The following is a 20,415-nucleotide window of genomic DNA, read 5'->3' as shown; positions in this document are numbered from 1 at the left end:
GAGGCCAACCCCTCCCCTCTCCCACAAGCACCGAAAATTAAGTTTTACACGCTGCAAGGAGCGGTGTCATACTTTATTCGAAGAGAACTCAGCAAGCTAACATACGTAAGAATTGCAGAAACATTTTTAAGTAAACTGTCTTGGCTCTAGGCTTTGTCACAAGCTGGAGAGCTGTGCTCTTCTCTCAGGAAGCCATCCGCTATCTGCCTTTTTATAGTTTACATGAAAAATCCCACTGTGAGGCACTAAAACACAGATCCCAGCACATGAGCCTTGGGACAGCCTTCCTCAAAACCTTTGGGTCTTTCCAGCATCCATCTGCAGCATTTTATGGCAGCAGTAAATCAAAGCACGATCCGCTGGCTGTATTTCGTCTTCTTTCAACTGCTCACCCCTTGGATTTCATTTTCACATTTGCTTCTTCACTTGTTCCTGCTTTTCCGGAATAAAGTTCCTGCTCAAAATGGGTCAGGAAGCGGGGGCAGGAGGCGGGGAAGGGCTTGGACGGCTCGGTGCAGGAAGAACAAGCCGTAGATCGAGTTACAGGCACCAGCTGAGAGCATCGCCCGAGCGGTATGGAAAGAATATGGCTCTGCTGGGAGACGGCGCTGCCGTGACGGGCCGGCGTAGTAAGGGCTGCTTGCAGTTAAGAACAGTTTGCGTGCGCTGTAAGAGACCAGCCACACAGCAGCACGGAAAGCAAAAGGCAAAATTTTCAGCTGTTCCATGAAGTAACTCGATTTCCAGCTTTTAAATGCATTTGGCTTGGAAGAAAACTCACGTTGCTAAAAAAAGAAGTTTGAGGGGCATTAAATAATTATTTGATAGTGTTACTGGAGTCTAGATTAGAAGAACTGAAGAAATAAAACTGAATTCAGTGCTTTAATTCTTCTTATGCTAACAAACTGCTTGGGAGACTTTGCCTGAAACGTTTGTTGGTTCCTTTCCTCCACTGCCTGCTGCCCTCCCGATTTTTGGCCCCACTGCCTTCTGCACGAGTGCCAACACCGCGGATTCACCACCGCTCTGGAAGACCCTCAGAAAGCTGACCCAACCCATCCCTCCCCCTGAAAGGCAGGGCGGACCGTGCCTGCTCCATTCCTGACACAGCTCCTAAGGTGCTGGTTCCAGTGCTCTGCTACTTCTGTACCTAAACCACTCATTTTTATCACGTGAGCCCCATGCCTCCTTCCCCTTGGCAGATGTGAGACCAGAACACCCTCTCTCTGCGGTGCTTGCAGGCTCCTGTGCTGTGGCCCCACAGCCATCAGAAGGCAGGAGACCAGAGCTGTTCGGGACCATTCCACCCTCTGGATTTTCTCTCGTTGGCTCCTATCTTTAAGTACGAGGTGCACCACTAAGCAAGACACTCCTCTTGAGGCTCTGCCAGGAAGTAAAATTGGAAAAAATAATTACTTACTATGTCTTTTGGCAATGTTTCTTTTCATATATTCCAAGGCAGCAATTGCACTTTTTGTAACAGCGCGGCACCGGCTCCTCCTGCTCAAACCGTGATCCCTATAATCCCTAGCCCCACTCCCAGGGAACCGCTGGGTTTGCCTGTTCTCCTCCTCCCCGGGTTCAGTCAGCTAAGTGCAGCCTTTGACATATGCCCCCACTGAACTGCAGTGACATTTTTCAAACCATTTCTTTGTTTTTCAAGGTAATTCTGAGTGTAAATTGAGTAAATTCCCAGGTTTTCTTCTCCGTGAAGCTTGCAGGAGACAGCCAGCTGTGCAGCTGCAATTACCAGCAGCACGGCAGCGTTCACCCGGAGCTAGAGTAGGACACAGCATCACAAGGCATGTGCTGCCACACGGATGTCCAAACTCCCAGTAAACTGGTTATAGGTGGACTTGAGCAGCGCTGTTTCAAGAGCTTAGCAAAGCAAAGGGAAATGCAACAACAACAAGAAGCCAGACCTGCCTTAATTACAGGAAACAACACCCTGGAGTTGAGCAGAGCAGCGTCATGCTGCTGAACTGCGCTGCACTCTCCTGCACATGGAGTAAAACTCCAGCATCCCCATCCATTTTCCCAGCCTAAAGGCCTTATTCCTCACTTTCCGTTCCCCTGCTTGGCCTGAGCCTTTCACCTCACTTGCTGAGGCCCTCTCCCTCTCTCTACTTTAAACAGCCGCCACCCTGCTGGCGGGGGACCAGAGGTGCTCTTGCTGAAGCCTCTCAAAGGATGCTGCTCAATCTGTCCCAGCTCACTCCCGCGCTGCACGCCACTCCCCTTCTCAGGAACAGAGCACAGAACACGCCAACAAATCATGCAGCTAATTAAAATTTGGCTGAGCCCTCCATAACGTAGTCTTAGCACTAAAGATCGCACTCCGGCTGTCATTTTAAAAAGCAGATTATGCTGACAAGGGATACACGGCAAACGCAAGTGCTGCCATATATTGCATCTGCCCCAGCTGCCTGCAGCAGCACACCGGCATGTCACGGCGCAGGGTAAAACATCTCAAGCACTTCTGAAACGTGAAATATCCCGGTTGGAGCAGAAGAGCTGAGCTGTGCCAGCACTGCGGCTGAAACGCAACCTAGAGCTTCACAGATCAAAAATGAAAGTGGAAAATAGTCCCTGCAGGCGTAAAGCAGCCCCTTGCAGGAACAGCCCCGCAGCACTGCTTCACCAAAAAAGGCAGGAGAGAGCTCAGCGCCAGAGCAGCCCCGCGCTGCACGGGGAGGTCGGACAGCTGGATCGCAGAAAGGCCGACCAGCCAGCTTCACCAGACCGGATTGCAAATGGGAAGAACAAATGTTCAGAAACCAGGAGCGGAAGCAGAGCCTGCCAGCAGAGCTCCGAAGGCATTTATCCCAGCCTGCGGGATCTACATCACATTCCTACTGGATTTTTTTTATTTTCAATGCAGTGCCATCACGCTAAGTAAGCGACAGAAGCACCATATAGGTTATGTCTGGATAGAGATGCCATCGGGGCACCTGGCGTGCTTGGCACTTCAGTGCAACGAGCATGCAAAGGAAAAGCAAATCCTACACTGTGTAGGTGTCCAGTCTCTGGACTGAAACACTGAACTCACCCCGCTGTACAGAGCTGCCCATGTGCTACTGCAGGAAGACGAGCAGAGCTGTAAAGCTGAAGAGAATATTATTCATTTGTTCAACTTCAAAAGTGGCTGAGCTCTTTTCCCCCTTTTTAAAACACAGCTTTCGATTTATTTTAGCCTGCCCTACTACTTCATGATCTTCCAGCAAAGAGACTCAGAACATGCTGTCATCTGTCTTTAAGGGATGTTTCATACAGGCTCCGAACGTAAAGCTTTTGCAGAAATAAACACCCTCTGTTAACATTATCTTTCAATGGATACAGCAGCTCCCAGGACTCTTCACTTTACCACCAGAGGTACGATGTCCCTGGACAGCAGACTGCAACAGCTTGCAGCAGGAACACTGACATTTCGTACAGTAAATCAATGAGTTAAAAATACCCTTAAAGGGAAGCATTAGCTGCATTTCTTTAACTCCTTGTGCAGCTAAGCAGACCTACAAGTTTGGTTTTAGATGCCATAATGCTACGTGACAACACCTACTTTTTTCCCTGAAATCTTTTGAGATGGGAAACCCAAAACCAGCATTATGCTGATACGTTTGTAAGCACATGCAAGCACTGGACCTCAGGTCTTTTCATCCCTCTGTCGCAAGGCAGAGAGGGGCCTCCTCTGCCCTCGGGCACTCCACTTTTGCAGTATTTGACTTTCCAAATCTGTAACAGTCACATCAGCGCTCAACCAAAACCAAGCAAGGAGCGTCCACCTGCATGCTCAACCCTGAATGCTGCCTGCTTCCTAAGCCATTTTCTCATCAAGAACACAATATTTAATTGCCATCGAATTTCAAAGCCTATTAATTGGCGCCTTCTCACAGTCTGTGTGAATCAACAGCTCCATTCATTGCAGTCCCCTCTTCTGCCAGCTGCAAAAAGATGAGATCTGCACATGAGCGTGGTGGCTTCTGGCACTGGCAGCTGGGAGGCCTTCCCAGCACCACGACGAACTGGAGATCAGGAGGGGAAAAAGCAGAGATTAAACCTTTACCTAGCTACTGCTAGGGCCCGGATGAAGCTCTCCCTTAACACTGAAAGTAGGTGCTTTAAATCAAAATGTGTTCTGCAGACTTGAGTTGATACTTGCAGTAGAACTGAAGTGTAGCCCAGGGACCACAACAGCAGTATACCGGGCACTGGCATCGCGGCGTGACCACAGGCATCTCTCTGAAAAGTCTAGAGGAAATAAATTTATTCAAGCCACTTCATGCTACATCTATTTTTAAAATTTCCTTTTACACAAGCATTAGTTTTTTTCAATGTTTTAGGCCATCTTTCAGCTGCCTTATTGACATAACGATAACATATCAATCAGTGCAAAAGAAAAACGGATTGAGAAGTGATGGATGGGCTGGCGAGAGCTATTAAATAACACCAGCTGCATCGCTGTCTGAACACATCCTACACCAACATCAGCACAGTCAGCAGAGTCTGGATCACGAACACCACCTTTCTCAGTAGCCTCAAAGCAGCGACAACCTTAACAGTTCAGAAAAACACACTAAAATCTTCTAGTATTGCTTGCTCCTTTCTCTTTTGCTTTGATCACTGTCTTTTTTCCCACTTTTACTTGTCTCATAATTGTATTAAAAACGTGTCCTGGTGTCAATGGTCCAGCCTGTACATCTGGATCTACATCAGGTTTATGCCCTACTCACGGATTAATATGAGATCTTTACATGAGATCTTGGCATTCGGAAGCAGCAGAAGCATTGATAAGCAAACAGATGATATCCAACAGATACAACAGCATGGCCATAAACCAGTCACTGTGCAGAGTGAAGCACGGTGACAGTGCAGGCAGACAAAACCCTTCGGCAGGAAAGGCTGGGACAGCCTGAGGTGGGACCTGGGGTCAGGGCAGCCCCACGCGAGCACAGACCACACCACATTCCAGAGGCAGACTAACACCGCTGGTTTCACAGACGTGATGGAGCGTCTTCAACAGTTCCGTGGCCCTCTCCTGCTCTGCTGGAAATCGAACAGAGCTCACAAGAACTGCACCAGCAGTGATGTCCGGGTGCCTGTGCTGTTTCCAGCTGCTACCAAACTTCCCTTGGCAGGGACAGCTAACAGCACGAAACGCCACTGTCTGATGCCAGCCCTTACGCTGAGGTCTGAAACAAAGCTTGCTAGGTTTATGACTTCAAAGGGAAAAGTCAGTCGCAGGCGTTTGCACTTAGCTATTTTCATCATCCAGGAATAACTTTTTACCACACGGATACTAGCGCTTGCTTTGGGAAAAGCTGGTGCCTCCAGCCTCGTGAAGCAACACGCGATTGCCGTGCTGTGAACTGGACACGGGTGGGAGAGGTGGGCTGCGGGCACTCGGCTGTCAGATGCTCAAACACCAGATTCCGCCTGGGAGTTCAAATTAGAGACTATCACAACACATCGTAAACAAGACAGACAAATGCCATCTGAAGGCTTAAGCATTGAAATTGCACAGCACTTTAATTAAACATTTGAATCCGATCCAGAGGTAACTGATACAAGTAGGACCCAAGCTCTCCTCGAAACCCATGCAGATAAGGATGCTTTGTGAAACAAAAATCTAAGTGACAAAGATGCGCAAGGTTGATTGTCAGTGATTTTCTCAGCTGTTAGATCTGGATGAGCACCTGGGACTTTCCTCATCAACTTTCAATTTTAGTAAGTCACTCAAGGTACGGAAAGGAAGTCACCAGAAGCAACGACTTCAATTTCCTTTTCTGGCACGTCTCTGGATTTTAAAAGATGAATGTCCAGATACCAAGCACGTCTCCTTTCTGCCCTTTGAAAACGTTCAGAAAGCCCACAACTATGCCACTCAAATACACGAATGGCACACGTAAGAAAAACATTCAGGCATGAATTCTGAATTTTCTTATTAAAGATCAGAGCAGTAGTGATACTCCATTAAGCTAAATGAAGAACTTTTCTTTCTTTTTTCCTTTAAGGGCTGTACCATTAAAAGCAGGACTTGTTTAAACAACGCCTGAAGGTGCACAGGATGGCCAAGGCAACCCTGACCAAACCCAAGGCCCACCAAGCCCACCGCACGCTAGCTCTGCAGTCTCTCCCTTCCCAAGCAATGCAGCGATCGATTTCCTCTTGAGAAGACCCACCCGACGTGCCCTCAGTGCCCCTCCACATCGAGGCACGCGATGCCTGACAGCAAGGAGCTCCTGGGGCTGTTTAAGAGCAGAGTCGTGGCGTTTCTCTCCCGCTCTCCTCCCCCAGCCCTCCTCCCGTCACGGCCCCGCGGCAGCTGGCTCCTGCCCACTCCCCCCCACGCTCCCCTCCATGGCAACACTCCTGTGGAAGGGAATTGTGGAGAGCATGAATATCGGATTATTTCTGCCTCCTCGGATCGAACACTGGAGTGATGCTTGCAATCAAGAGCCATTGCGAAGGAAGATGTCCACTTCAGCAGTTCAGTCACACCGAGCTTTGAACCGAGGGGTTGGACCAGCTCCAAACGAATCTGACGAGCTGCTGGGCCACGGGCTTGCAAGCAGAGGAAACCTCCACAGGACGCCACCTGCCAAACCCAATCTCAGGCTATTAAAGAAGTCACCGGGGAGGTCACTACCCCTTACGGACGGTTTATTCCATTACTCATCATACTTCCTTTAACCACCACAAGTAGCTGTTCACTCTCACCCACTCCTAGCTCTCAAGCTCCTTTCCTCTAAATAAAGATATATTGCAGCCCTACTCCATCAAAGTGGGGGGTTGACATAGTTTCTTCCTATACAATCTACGATTTTTGTTTCACATATATTTGTACAAGTTTTGCTGAGAAATTCACTTTGATGCATACAGAAGCATCTCTCACCAGGCCACCCAACTTATTTTGCAAAAGCCCTGCCCAGAACCAACTCTCTCCACATCCCCCCTACCACGAGAATATGACACAAAGCATCCAGTCCTCTCCTCAAAAGCATGCTGTGCTTTACCGAGGAGCACAGAGCAGAAACACAGGGGAATTTGGCTGAAGGCAGAGCCACAAAGACGAGCCATTCAAGCCTGACACAAGCGAGGATGTCCACAGACTCTTCTGAAGCCCCCGCCTGACCAGCAGGCAGATCTCAGGAGGCCAACGCCCTGTTCTTTTCTCCTGGTTAGCTGAGTCAATCAAAAAAAATATTCAAGGAACTTGTTTTCAATTCTTCAGCAGAGATCAGAATAACCCAGTATTACATTGCAATAAACATTAGACAGCACTGTTTATGGAGCAGTCACTTTCAAATGGGGGAAAAATCTAGATAAACATAACTTTGCATTTGCAAAACAGTAAGTATTTATAAATAAATGTCCTCCTTTCTACTTACCAGTATCAGGGTATGATGCCTTTACAATTCTTTAAAAATCTAAATATTTAAATTATGTCTAAAATTAGCATGGTGCAAGAAGATGCTTCCAATAATGTAGCCACCAATAAAAATCATCTTTGGAGGTGGAAGAATATCTTAGGGCTTCCAGCAAGAACCACATGCTAGCTGAAGAGACATTCAAAGTAGCTGAGTCACTGTGGTTTTCTGAAACGAGCCTTTAACTATGACTTGAGGGAAAGAACATTAAGTGACAGGCACTTCATAATGAGGGATAAAAGTTTTTTTCTTTTAAAGTTACTGGGTTTTTAAGGCTAAGGCTGCAACTCATTTTCCTGCCACTTTTTTTTCTTTTGAGAACTTTGATGTCTAGATCCCAACACGATGTTTAATTTTAATCCAGTATTAACCATAATTTAAGCTTTGCACAAATATCACAATGCCCTTCAGAACAGTTAACTGTTTGGTAACTAGAGGGATATGGTCTCAAAGGTACCTCTGGGGGTAGGACTTTGGCCTGAACAGGGAGCATAACAGTCTGTAGCTGCAGACTTGTGTCACTAATCTGAGGTTTTAGTAACCCCTCTCTCAACTTTTAATGACCTGCCCAATTAACAAACCCCTCCCCATTACCTTCAGCTGTGGTTTTATCCATATAGGAGTGGCAGGCCATTACAGCAATGACCAGGCTCACTATACTTACAAAACCACAACAGAAACAAATCCAGTGCTTTCTGCACAGCAAGGGAGCACCACAGAAAATAGAAACCTATACATTAGGAGTAAAGGGAGAGCAAGGCACAGCAAGATGGAATTAGCTTTGCATGATAAGCTCTATTCAGCCCTTTCCTAGTTATCAGACATTTTGTGCAGGAACAAACCTAGCAAAGGATCACAAAGATCCTCAGTACAGCACAGATGTACCCATAATTTTAGATGTAGAGCTTAGGGATATGGTTTAGTGGGGACTGTTAGTGTTAGGTCAGAGGTTGGACCTGATGATCTTGAGGTCTCTTCCAACCTAGAAATTCTCTGATTCTGTGATAATGAAAGCTTTAATACAGAAAGCTGGAAAAAAATTACTTTCTGAGAACAGAAATGTTCTCTCCCCAAAAATATCTGAAAAATACCTTTTCAGTTTTTTTTTTTTTTTTCCTAAGAACTTCTATAGTTTCCCCACAGCTTTCATTTCAGAACTTCTCTATTTTCATATTCTTTTCAATAGAGGGTTCTTGGAGAAGTTACAAGAACATAATATTTCTCCAATTCTATTCTGAACATTCAGTAATTCTCTGTAACGTAAAGGATAAGAACCCCAGTGAACTCCCCATCTTCTCAAAGCCTGCAGAAAGCCTTTCCTCTCCCCCTGTTACTCCCTCTCCCCCCCTGCTTGCCCACATAACCGATGCTGCTTCGGCGCGTGCAGGCAGAAGTGAACTGCAGCACCTCTCTGGAAACGCTCTGCCGTGCCTGCCTTCACTTCTGCCTCAATTCCCTTGGGCTGTGGCCCAACTCCACGGCCACCCTAGAACACTACCCCATTATAGGGCCGCTTCCTCACAGCCCTCAGGAACCGGACTGCCACTGCAAACCGGCCTGCAGTCGTTTCTCGGGCCTGTTCACACCAACTGAAATGGGTTTATCCTCAACACAGCTGCAGGGTTTTCCCTCCACCAAACAGTTCGTGGAAGTCAAGCACTAATTACTCACATTTGTGCCCTGTTGTGAAGCTGTTTTTGGCTTTCTGTGCTAGCCACGTGCGCTCAAGGCCCTCCGAAGTGCTATTCAGCACCACGACTGTGAAGACCGAGAAGCTATGGTGATAGCTAACGTCCAAGCTAAATACTAAAAATAAATAAATATGGAAACACCCTCTGGATTTTTGCATCAGAAAAATTAGAAATGAAACGTCAACCATAATATCAAGGTTAAAAGCAGCTGAAGGACTATACTAGTGGATATTCATTACACAAGCTGCGACATTTCAGTATAAAATCCCCTATTCATACAGTGTACTCCCTTCCCTTGCCATTTAAAAATATGAATATTTTGTACATACACACAGCCCAACCTGTAAGGAGACAGGAAGGCAAACTTAAATCCCAAGGAGCTCTCTGCAGACAAATTCTGGTCCAAATGCAGAATTGTCACCTGTCAAGTTGTCGCACAGTTCAGCATTAATGCTGTGGTCTACAGCTTATTGTAGGAAGGAGTAGGGCATATTGAACCAAGATCAAGTTGTCAGCCTTCCCCTTGCGAGGTCCATTTGCTGCTCTGTATGAATGGGAAGCAGGCGCTGAAGCTACCGCCCCACAGATTATTTAACCCAAGTCTCCACAAAGCAAAAAAGCTTTAAGCACACAGCTGATAGCATATGGGAAGAACTACATATTTGGAATTAAAACTTGTAAATCATATTTGGAGGATCTTCCCCCTGTTGTCATTCCTCATGACCAAGGCCATCTGCCTGACAAGGAGTAGGAGGGAATAAATTCTCAGCTTATTTTAACACTTGTCAATAATAATGAAGAGTTGTCTTTAAGATCTATATTGCCTTCAGATTTATCCTCCAGCCCTTAAGACGCTTGCTTATAGCATGCTGGTATTCCTATTTAGCCAGTAAGCACTTTGCAGCAGGGAAAGATTAATCTCGTACGTATGGCTCAGCACTGAGCACACGCAGTCACCATCCCGCTTCCGCAGCCAAGTGCTCCTACAGCACCCACTGAAGATGCAATTTTTGTTTCCCAGAAAAATTTGCTGATATTCTCCTGCAGCCCAGTACTTTCAGTTCTTATCAGCTTTCTAGCGTCACTTTGCTCTCATCACGTAGTATGGGGATAAAATACTTGCTTTTTAATCAATATCTAAAATGCACTTTTGAAAGGCAGAAGCCAACACAACCCCAACAGCAGGCTTACAAATCTGTTTGCTCCAAAATGCATTTTTGCTTAATACTGGAGTCGAGACATGGAAAGTCAAAGGCAGACGGATGCCTTTGACAGGAGCATCTATTTAATTGAACAGGAAAAGGCTGTAGTTGAGTCTGCTCTGCAGGTGCTGAGCCCATTCTCGACCAGCAACAGACAAACCCACCACGCTGTTCTTTGACCCTTCTCTGAAACCTTTGGTGCTGATTAATACAAACATACGTGCAGGACTGATGGGAGCATTCATCAGAGCAATACTGCAGTTTTTGCTTTTTTTTTTTTTTTTTAAAAAATAAAAAATAGCAAGGAACCAAAAATCCAACTCAATCCTCTCTCCGGCCACATTCTGTATCCCAGACTATTCAGGCTGTAACAATTCACTCCAGAGTTTTGCAGGGAGGGGAGTAAACATTTCCTCTTTGCACATAGATCCCGGTTACATTCTAATAATACTGAGATTTATTCTTGTTTCTTTGAAAATAAAACCCAGCTTTATGGCATAACGAGCAGTCACGGACTGGAATCCCTAACACAAACAGCTCTTTTCGTGCTGAGCCCCCACCCCGGTCCCAGAGGCTGGCGGGCCATCGGCACTGCGAAACCCTGCCTCTTTGGGATGTCTGAGCTTAACTGGTGCTGGCTGGAGACCATGTGCTGCTCCGCAGGGGGAGGAGGGAAGGATTTTTGTAGATACAGCCAGGATTTTTTCCTTTTCAGGATGGCTGCTCCCTCATCCAGTTCTCACTTCCTCATGCCTACAAGCTCTGTGCTTCTTTTTTCACTTGTACGATTTTTAACCTCAACAAATAGATGGGTCGACATTCACTAAATGCGAGGTCTAAGTGCTACCAGATTGCTTTTGCATAACAAAGCTTTTTGTACCCTTAATAAAATCTGAACCAGAAATAATTTCTTCCAGTGAAGCTGGGAGAGAATCCCATAGCAGCATTTTCTCGCAGTGTCACCGTTTCTCTGCTGTCAGTGGAGCTTGGAGGTGATTTCTTGTTCTAAAAATCTGACTGAAAGCTATGGAAAGATTCCTCGACTCAAAAGCAAGGAGTTATGTTTTCACTGAACTTCTGCATACTGTGTAATCAAAACAGATGATAATTGCCAACAGGAGAACTCGGCACCAATTATTTTCACAAATGAGGTACGAAGGAAGTGTTAGTCCTAACATAAATATCTCTTACTTGCCTGAATAATAAGTTGTTCAGTAGAGTAAGCTTTTCAAAGAACGCTACATTTAGTGTCAGTCAATCTGTAATGGCTATTCCAGCATTTGAAACGCTCGCAGGAGACATGGCATCCTGAACGCTTTGACTCTCACAGCAAGGTAACAGGATTTCATGAGAGCTTGCCTAGCGCAGACTTCCCAGTTCTACATGTCACAGAAGCAAAACTACGAGGGCCAAGAGGAACTACGTGACAGCTCTTCTGTGCAAGTGTCAGTGCACGCAAGATGAAAAACATTTTTCTGAAGCAAACTCTGGTGCAGGTGTCATTGAAGTTTTGTGCTTCTACATATCCAGTGAAGTCCCAAGGATCCGTCTCAGGGAATTTGCTGTGCAATTTTTTGGCTAATTATGGCCACTTTTAACCTTAACTGAAGGCACCGTCACAAAAGGTGGCCATCAATAATTTATTCTGGCTGACAGAGAAATAACAAAAGCTAATACCAAACAGTAGGCAACACTTAGAGGAACCTCCTCATCTAGATCATCTTCCTGTCTAATTGCTGTCTCTCAAGCACCAAGCTGTGAGGGAACGCTGCCCATCGCAGCACAATACAGCACGCAAGTCGAGATGGAGAGCTGGATGGCACAGGCTCTGTTCTCCGTCCTGCCAAGGACGGCAGCAGAGCTGTGTTTCACTACCACGATCCCGTACGTTGAGCTGGCAGAGAAGGCAGTCCAGTTTCCTTAACTGCAAGCTGCCATTCAAGACCTACAGCGAGAACAATTCAACGTGGTGGTGGCTCCACAAGGCTATGTATGCAATAAAGCTCCACCAGGCTGAAGTTGTGAGCAGGCTGAACGAGAATTTAAATTTCAGCCAAGTGAATATGGGACAGCCCACCTGGTGTCTGCTCCACCTCCCCATCTGCACAGTTGCCATGTAGTTATACCCAAGTAGCCAACTGGCAAATAAGAAAACCTGGTAATTCCTCATACTGCCCGTACTGTGAAGAAGCGATCTTTTACTCTGTTACCAGTGCCTAATAAAATCTCACTCGAGGTTAGGGCAGTGAGCTCAAATAAAAGCTCTCTCAAATAAAGTGTTACGAACTGATGACAGCATTTTACATACCAGACCTTACAGCCAGCCCCTCTCTCTCCCCCCCTTATGTTTCTCAACACTCTAGACGCGCAGTGAAAAGCTGCCTGAAGATGTCCAGCACGTAAACCAAGGAGACTGCTTCTCTTCCAGCACATACACAGGGTTTTCCACAAACTTCGTACTGATGACTTTATCCTTCTGCTTCAGTGCTTTCATCCTTCTATACGAAGGAGACGACAAGCATGGCAGTATCTCTGCAGGTTATCAGAAGGTCCTCTGGCAGCAGCATATGTACTACCAGTATTGCTGGGAGCCACTGCCAGACCAGTCCTCCCAGCTTACAGAGCAGACTAAAAGCTTGTAAAAGGAGCAGAGCAGGGGATACTGAGCACACAGAAGAGCACAACAGTTGAGCTACCCTAAATTTTAGGCAAGCCACAAATTTTAATAACTTTGCTATATTAAAAGATATGTACCAATGTCACCCCACCCCCACGATTCATCAAGGCATTTCACTCCCTTGGGCTCTTGTGACTAAGTATAATATTTCATTAAATATCCTGTTCATACTGGCTTATGTACTAGGGAACACACTAATTTTAGAAAACTGATTAGCTAGTTCTTTCTAACCGAATGTTATTGTAGCTAAGGTCAGATTTTGCACTGAAACTATGGCAACAAAGCCACAGTATTCCTTTGTCTACAAGGTTGGGGCTAGGTTTATTAACAGTAGTGTTCTACTTAATAGCTAAGCACTGCTTTTTGGCAATCCCTCCCTTGATCCTACCTGAAATACCCTGAACTTTCCACAGGGGAAAAAGCTCAGACCTGTGAAAGATGTCGAGAAAAAAGCTGAACATTTAAACCAGACCTTGGCTTACTTCTTCATTTTCAGTACACGGTCACTACCTCAGCCCATTTCCCCATCCACCTGCACAGCATGCCTCATCAGGAGAGACTGCTGCCCACATTTTTAGATGGGCAAATGAAGCACGCAGATCATAGAACTTCACACTAGGACTTCAACAAGATTCCCCCTCTTCTTTTGTAGTACCTGAACCAACAGATTGTGTTTTCCGAGCACTGTTCCAGTTATGCATATTAACGGCCACTTGATATTTCAAAGGGACTTTGCTCTGCCTTCATCTAGATGCAAAGCATCCAAGATGAAAGCACTTGAAACCCAGAAGTTGGCAGACAGCTGTTTGAGCGCAGTACTCTACGTACAGACCAGCATGCAAACGTAACCCAGCCAATCTTCAGAGCCTGTGCCCCGATCCCAAGCAGACCTGTCTCCTCTCCGTGTTCAGTACCTACAACTTTTTTTTTTTTATGCCAAGTTAAAAAGACTGTTAAAATCCGCACTGGCCTTTCCTCCACTATGGTCTTGGTACCCCATAGTTAGGATGCAGCAAAACCATGCTAAACCATCTTTTTTAAAGCAGTAATTATTTAGCCAATCATTTATTCATGGTTTCAGCAGAGCACATAACAGCATGGGGGTGGAATGTCTTTAGGATGTGCTGCTGTTTCAGCACAGTAGCCCCCAAAGGGGATACAAACTTGTCTTGCTTAATAGGTCGATGAGGAACAACACTGTGGTACACATGGCAAATTAAGTGGGAACAGCCTGCCGATTCCCTCTGCGTGACAATACTTACCTTCCTGTATAAACAAACAAACACAGCTGCCCTTTGATTCCCGCACCCAATCCCTACTCTCGAAGCAAAGCAAGCTACTGCCGCACATTTAAATAAATCACAGGACACAACAGCTACACACGCCAGCTCATAACATCTATTCTCTAGCTGTGCTCGTAAAGAAAAAGCTCCACTTTCTTCCCTCTCTGCTTGCTAACATAGCAGACCATATAAGTAAGTATCCTAGATGAGACTGGTAAAGACAAAGTCTGAGGTTAAAAGTGTTTGGAAAAGAAGTGTTCGCGGTATCATGCTGAAGTCTCCCTGGGTAAGGACAGAAAGCGCTGCACGTTGCCTGCCACCTCTCCTGGGAAGAGAGGAAGGAAGCTTGGGTGTGTTCGTGCAAGCAGTGCATCAACTCTTGATTAGGATTCCTTTCGCCGAATTTTCCAAGCCTCTGCAGATATAAAGCATGTTTGTATGAAAATACAACACTTCTGACTTCTTAGGTTTTGAAAGATCTAAATGCCACCGTGACAATTGCCTGTAACATCTGCTTGTCTGTAGGATGCAGTGGGCTAAAGCTTCACTTTTTAGAGACAGTGCTCAGGATTTCTTGATCATATAAAGGGCATCGAATTCAAATGCACACTAGCAGTTGGCAGGTTCCTAGTACAGTTATATAAATGCTTAAGACTCATACTACAGGATTCCTCATCAAGGCAGTGAAAATGTACTTCGGATACTTAACTGTATTAGACTCCTGCAAGACAGAGACTCTACCTACAGGGAATAACCAATGCTTTAGTTTTAAATAAAGAAATTACAGGCAAAACTTTACCCTTCAGTGATTTCTCATTTTTCTCTTCCATCATGCTAACATTGAAGTTTCTTTTGATTTCCCACTAAATCACAATAGTGTCCTTTATAAACAGGGGCTAAGCCTCAGCAATTCTTCTTATGGCATTCACCCCACTGGAAAAACAAAAGTTACACAAGTAGGTGCTTACTGCTGTTGCCCCACTTTGTAGTTTTGATATTCAGCAAGTGCATTTCAGCATGACTTGGACATCACAGAACTGAGAAGTCACAAATCTATTGCAGCCTACCTATTTCTCTTCAAGACCACCACGCTAAGCTTCCAGCTTAGCATTCAAGCACTCTCAAACGTCCTGCCTTGAATGAAGAAGGAATGCTGCAATTTTATCTGTTCATATGCTGTTATCAGAGTGAAAAGGCCATATTTAGACATTAGTTGTTTCTTAAACTAGTCTGGGCAGCTGAATAGTGAATATACCCAAACATTTCACCAGCATTTTAAGTCCTGTGTAAGAGAAAAAGGAGCCAAAGCTTGGCCATGCAGCCCAGGCCCAACGCCCCTCCCTTCAGCACCGTCACTCCTGGAACGTGCCCTCCACTGCCTGCACAGCACCCACACTAACTCATCTAATGTATGCAGAAAGTCATCCAGTTCAGACTATTTCACATCAAAGTTTAAAAAGCAATCCGAGATGATATAATTGCCTTCTGAGCAGATTTGGAGAAGTACGCATAGGTATATGGAGAGCAATAGGGTTTTAGGCTGCCCGCTCATCTGCAGCTGAACACGCGATACCTAAAGGCCTGTACTGCAAAAAGTTATTCTTGGTGAGTGCAGGGGATGGCACTGAACTACCTTACTACCAAAAAAGTGCAGTTTTATATGCTGCAAAGATTCTCCCTTCACTACCAGGCAGAGGGATCTGGGTATTTATTACGGAGTACTGATTTTGATCAATGCTGGGCACAGCGCGAATACAAGAGAACTCTATCAAAAGCTGTGGTGTGTGTATATGTACTAAAGCTTCTCTGCAGTGCCCAGCCTCAGGTCATTTCTTCCGCTGAAGATGAAGCTGCAGTTCAAAGGCTCAGCCCCTCAGCGCCAGCCCTAACAATGCCAGATGAGCACAACCCAACGCTTCCTGACAGCAACGCGCACGAGGAGCGTACAGTATGGATTAGGATCAAAAGAACAAACAGAATGCGAGCTACTCATCTTCTGCTTCACCATGAGGGTATTTTAAGTCTAAGAGATATGGGTTCGTTCCTTGAACATCTTGCCAAAAAAAAAGAGTGTTGCCCAGCAACTACTAAAACAGTGCTCTGGGAGGAGGGAGCTGCCGGACAGATTAACCCAGTAAGCGCCCCGTCTCCCTGCCTCTCAGGCAGCTATTGCTGCAGCTTCTGGATCCCTGGCAGACGAATCTGCATCCCAAATAAAGAGCTGTAAGGAATTTCCTGAGCCGGCTGTCAGACAGGCTGTTTCGGTGTAGTACGAGTGTCTAGCATTGAGGAAACGCACTTGGCTTAGCGTGCCGCTTCATTCCGCTACAGCACACAAAGAAAACCTCTGCAAAGCACTCACAAGTTAACACAGCCCAGCTCCTGCGGCTAAAGCAGGTATCAGCCCTGGACTCTGCCTCAGCTTTGCCACTACTGCTAGGTCTGACTTCTTCAGTTTGCACAGAAAGCAGCAGGCGTCTCCCTGCATTCAAGTCCGCCTCATTTCTAATGAAACAGAGTGGTGCTTTGGGCCTCGCCAAAGGGCCAGCTGTAGTTCATACTTGCCACATAAACCCGTGCACATCGAAAGGGTGTTCTCTTATAGTCACTACTCAGATGCACAGTCATACTCACAGGCAGCAATTAGATTCCAGCTTTAAAAAATACATAAAATGTCTTTCTTTGTTCAAAGCGGTTCAGACAACCAAGGAACTGTCACACTTTCTTTTTTTAGAGACTTCCCCAACCAGGATTTTTTCCAGGAATCTCATCTGTACACAGTATATTCGGACGAGCAAAATACTTTCCCAAGAATTTTCATATTAACATTTTTAAAAAGAAACACCTAAATTGAATGTAACTCTGAAGTCTTAATGTTTCGCACGATAGTTTTAGAGGGTTTCTGAATTAACTGGAGCTGAAAATATGAAGGGCCAGAGAAACACTGCTTAGGAAAAAAACAAAACCAGCACAAACCACACATTATTTCAAGTGGTCCAGAAAGACCGAATAAAAAATCCACTGAAATCTCAGACCATAATTTGCCATCCAACCTCAAACCACTAACTTGGGGTGCTATTTACTTCTGGTGGGGCTGGGGAAAAAGGAAGAGAAAAAAAAATCAGCCTCAACACCTTCAAGTGTTTATACCAACATTGTAAAGACCTAAAGGCACCACAGCATTTAATACGTGAAGTAACTACTGGCCAGTGATCACTATAATTTGAATGGGCCAGACTAGTAACTTTCTTTGGAGTTCTACAGACTTACTACTACCACCTTCAAGCTCTGGCACTTCAGTTCTTTCCATCTATCATGACCTCTGTTTCTTTTTGCCTTTTCACATTCTTCTTATTTGTACTCCTACTCTGCACCCCAAATCTCACCTGAACTCTATCCCACCTTCCTCTCCGTGTCCTCTTGCATTTCTTCCCTTTCAGTGCTCCAACACCACCAGATTAATGTCAGACTATTTTTTCCACAGCTTTATCAACAAAACAAGCCCTCGTGTCCTTAAAATACCTCTGTGTGCTTTCCTCCGAGCAGACTGAAAGGCTCTATCGCTCCCATCTCCAACTCCAGTTGTGCTGCTGCAAATCCTTCTGTTCAGTTCAGCTCATCCACGCACAAACCAAGTTTTCCTTAGGACAACTTGAGGCTAACATTTTTTAAAGGAGTGACTTACTAACATAAACCAACCCGTTTCAGCAGCGAAGTGCTTGCTTTTAGGAAGAGGCTCCCCAGGCCAGGACTGCTTGCACGCTGCAGGCAGGTTATCAGAGCTCAGCGACAGCGTACGCTCCCAAAGTACTCCTGCCAACTGCCTTGCCTTTGGTAGAGACTCCTCGGGAGGAAGGCTGGTGCACATACATCGCTACTTTGTGCACAGCAACTCTGCTGCATTTCTAGGGGCTGAAGTAGGAAGAAAAGAAAAACCACCAGCTCAGGGCCCTGCTGCTGGCACGAGATGCAACTGATTAAGTGTAGCCTAGGCAACAAGACTTTTTAAAACCTGAAACATCCATGGCTACGAAAAGGCAGGATGGATTAACTGTGCTGCTGGATGGATACACTTCAGTTTCACACTGAATTTTCTAAGAGTGACACATGCATCTCTAAGCAGAAAATCTTGCTTCTAAATATCCCTTACCACGTGAAGCATGATGAATGTATGTACAACAGTTTTACATCTGCCCAAGAACGGTTCAGAGAAGTTTAGAATTATTTTTTAAAAATACTACCTGAAGGGACACCCTCTGGAGGGGCTGTGAAGCCAGTGTTCCCCCCAGAAGGTGACTTCGGGTGTGACCGACCTGCATCTGGACAACTTAACGCACAGTTCATTTGAAAGAGAATTCTCTCATAGATATAAACCAGGTTAGAGCATGGAGGCATTTTTCCAGTACTGTGTCTTTTCAAAGCTATAATGTAAGTCACTGACATCTGATTAATTTTGGTCCCGCTTTAATAAGATCTTCAAAAGTTACTTCTCAGTTACGTGTCAGCATTTTGTACCAATCTGAATTCCAACCAAGATGACACTCCTCAAACTGCAGTCAGAGCAGCTCCACTACCACACCCTATCAGCTGGGATGGCCAGCGTGGACTGTGAGAAATCACTGAGCCAGCGTGGACACCTCTTACACAATTCATCGGCTGCTACATTTGCACGTGCTGCTGCTGTAAAACCAGATCTTGTGGATGGTCTGCTGTACCTGTGACACCGCCCAGAGCAATTAAAACGAAATCTCAAGTATGACAGAACTAAATACTGGGACTAGTGAATTACATTCACCAGATGCCCACTGTTGCTTTGTAACCCAGAAGTAAACGATGTTGTTTGGATAAATACACCTTAGGGAAGACTCAGTGTTCCACTTGCAAGGAGGGTATTTTTGGAAGGTGCCATTAAAACACCACGATTGTCAGGAACTACAGCCATGTCTCTTCATTGCCAGGGACTTCCTGGGCAACACCCCAGGCAAGTATCTGGGTGCCTTTGCTTCATTAAGAAAGGGATATTTTCCATTTGTGTTGAAGATGGTGAGATAAATTTCATTATTGTTTCTTCTGAATATTTATTGTGGAAAGCATTTTATCTTAGACCACAGTTAAAAAGTATGCATATAAACAACTGACATGGCTGCTAAAATTTTATGACTTTTGCTGCCGTTTACTGTTAAGCATAAACTTCCTCATGAAAGCTACAGTGAAGTAACTACAAAAGTTGGAAAATGTTCATACCATCCTTTCTCCATGTATACATTTTAACTAATATGAGAACTTTTATCACGTCCAACCACAATGTTTCATGTCAGACAAATGTTTCTTTGCACTTGCAGTTCCTAAACTGTGCTAGAAATAATTGTTTTTCTATCCTTTTTTTCCCTGCCTCTTTCTCCTCCACCTCCACCCCCAATCTCTTCTATACCCAGTAGTCTCAGTCAAATCCAGGTTTATTCCTTTGTTTGTCTTTACTGTTAAGAATTCCATGACCTAGAGCACTGATAGATAATACCATCTTTCTTGTTCTGGAGAGCTTAACGGTCAATTCTTTTTGCTCTTCAATATCCGAATCACCAGCTATCAGCTGTCCAGTAAAATGGGGAAAAAACACTAAGAACTCACAGACTTCAGTAACTTTTTTAAAACAAATTGCATGAGACATCCTCATGTCATGGGAAAAACACCAAACCAAAACAACCAACAAAACAAAACCCAAACAAAGGCAAACAAAAACAGCAGCACAGAACATACACAATTTTCAAGGGCAATCTAGCCAAATCTGAGGAGAATTATGGCAATTCTAGGCCCCTGAGGAAACCAAAGCATAACCAAAGAAACAAGATTCATCCAACAAAGAGATGATTAGGAGCTGCCACATCTGAGAACAGCAATTAAAGGTATACCAAATTTTAAGAATATTTGGGCTGAGCTATCCTTTGGGTAAAAGGCATGAGCAAGGGGTAAAAGAAAGAAACCAAGATTTTTTTCCAAGAAAAATCCCAATTAGTGCTTCTCTCCCTCTTTAATTTTTTTCTTAAATTAATCAGACCTAGCCAAACTCCACAAAGAAGGAGGCATTAATTTCTTACACTAAGCATAAATTTCCTGGGATAAGGAAGGCAAATTCAA

General features: G+C 45.0%; 1 protein-coding gene across 9 annotated transcripts in view; it reads right to left on the bottom strand.

Annotated features, from left to right (window-relative positions):
• Positions 1 to 20,415, bottom strand: part of ITPR1 (inositol 1,4,5-trisphosphate receptor type 1) — a 168,022-nt gene that overhangs the window by 130,887 nt on the left and 16,720 nt on the right. The gene's annotated exons all lie outside the window — the stretch shown is intronic.

This window comes from Oxyura jamaicensis, chromosome 12, assembly GCF_011077185.1.
Source record: "Oxyura jamaicensis isolate SHBP4307 breed ruddy duck chromosome 12, BPBGC_Ojam_1.0, whole genome shotgun sequence".
Taxonomy (NCBI): domain Eukaryota; kingdom Metazoa; phylum Chordata; class Aves; order Anseriformes; family Anatidae; genus Oxyura; species Oxyura jamaicensis.
This window is presented reverse-complemented; position numbering and strand designations above follow the sequence as displayed.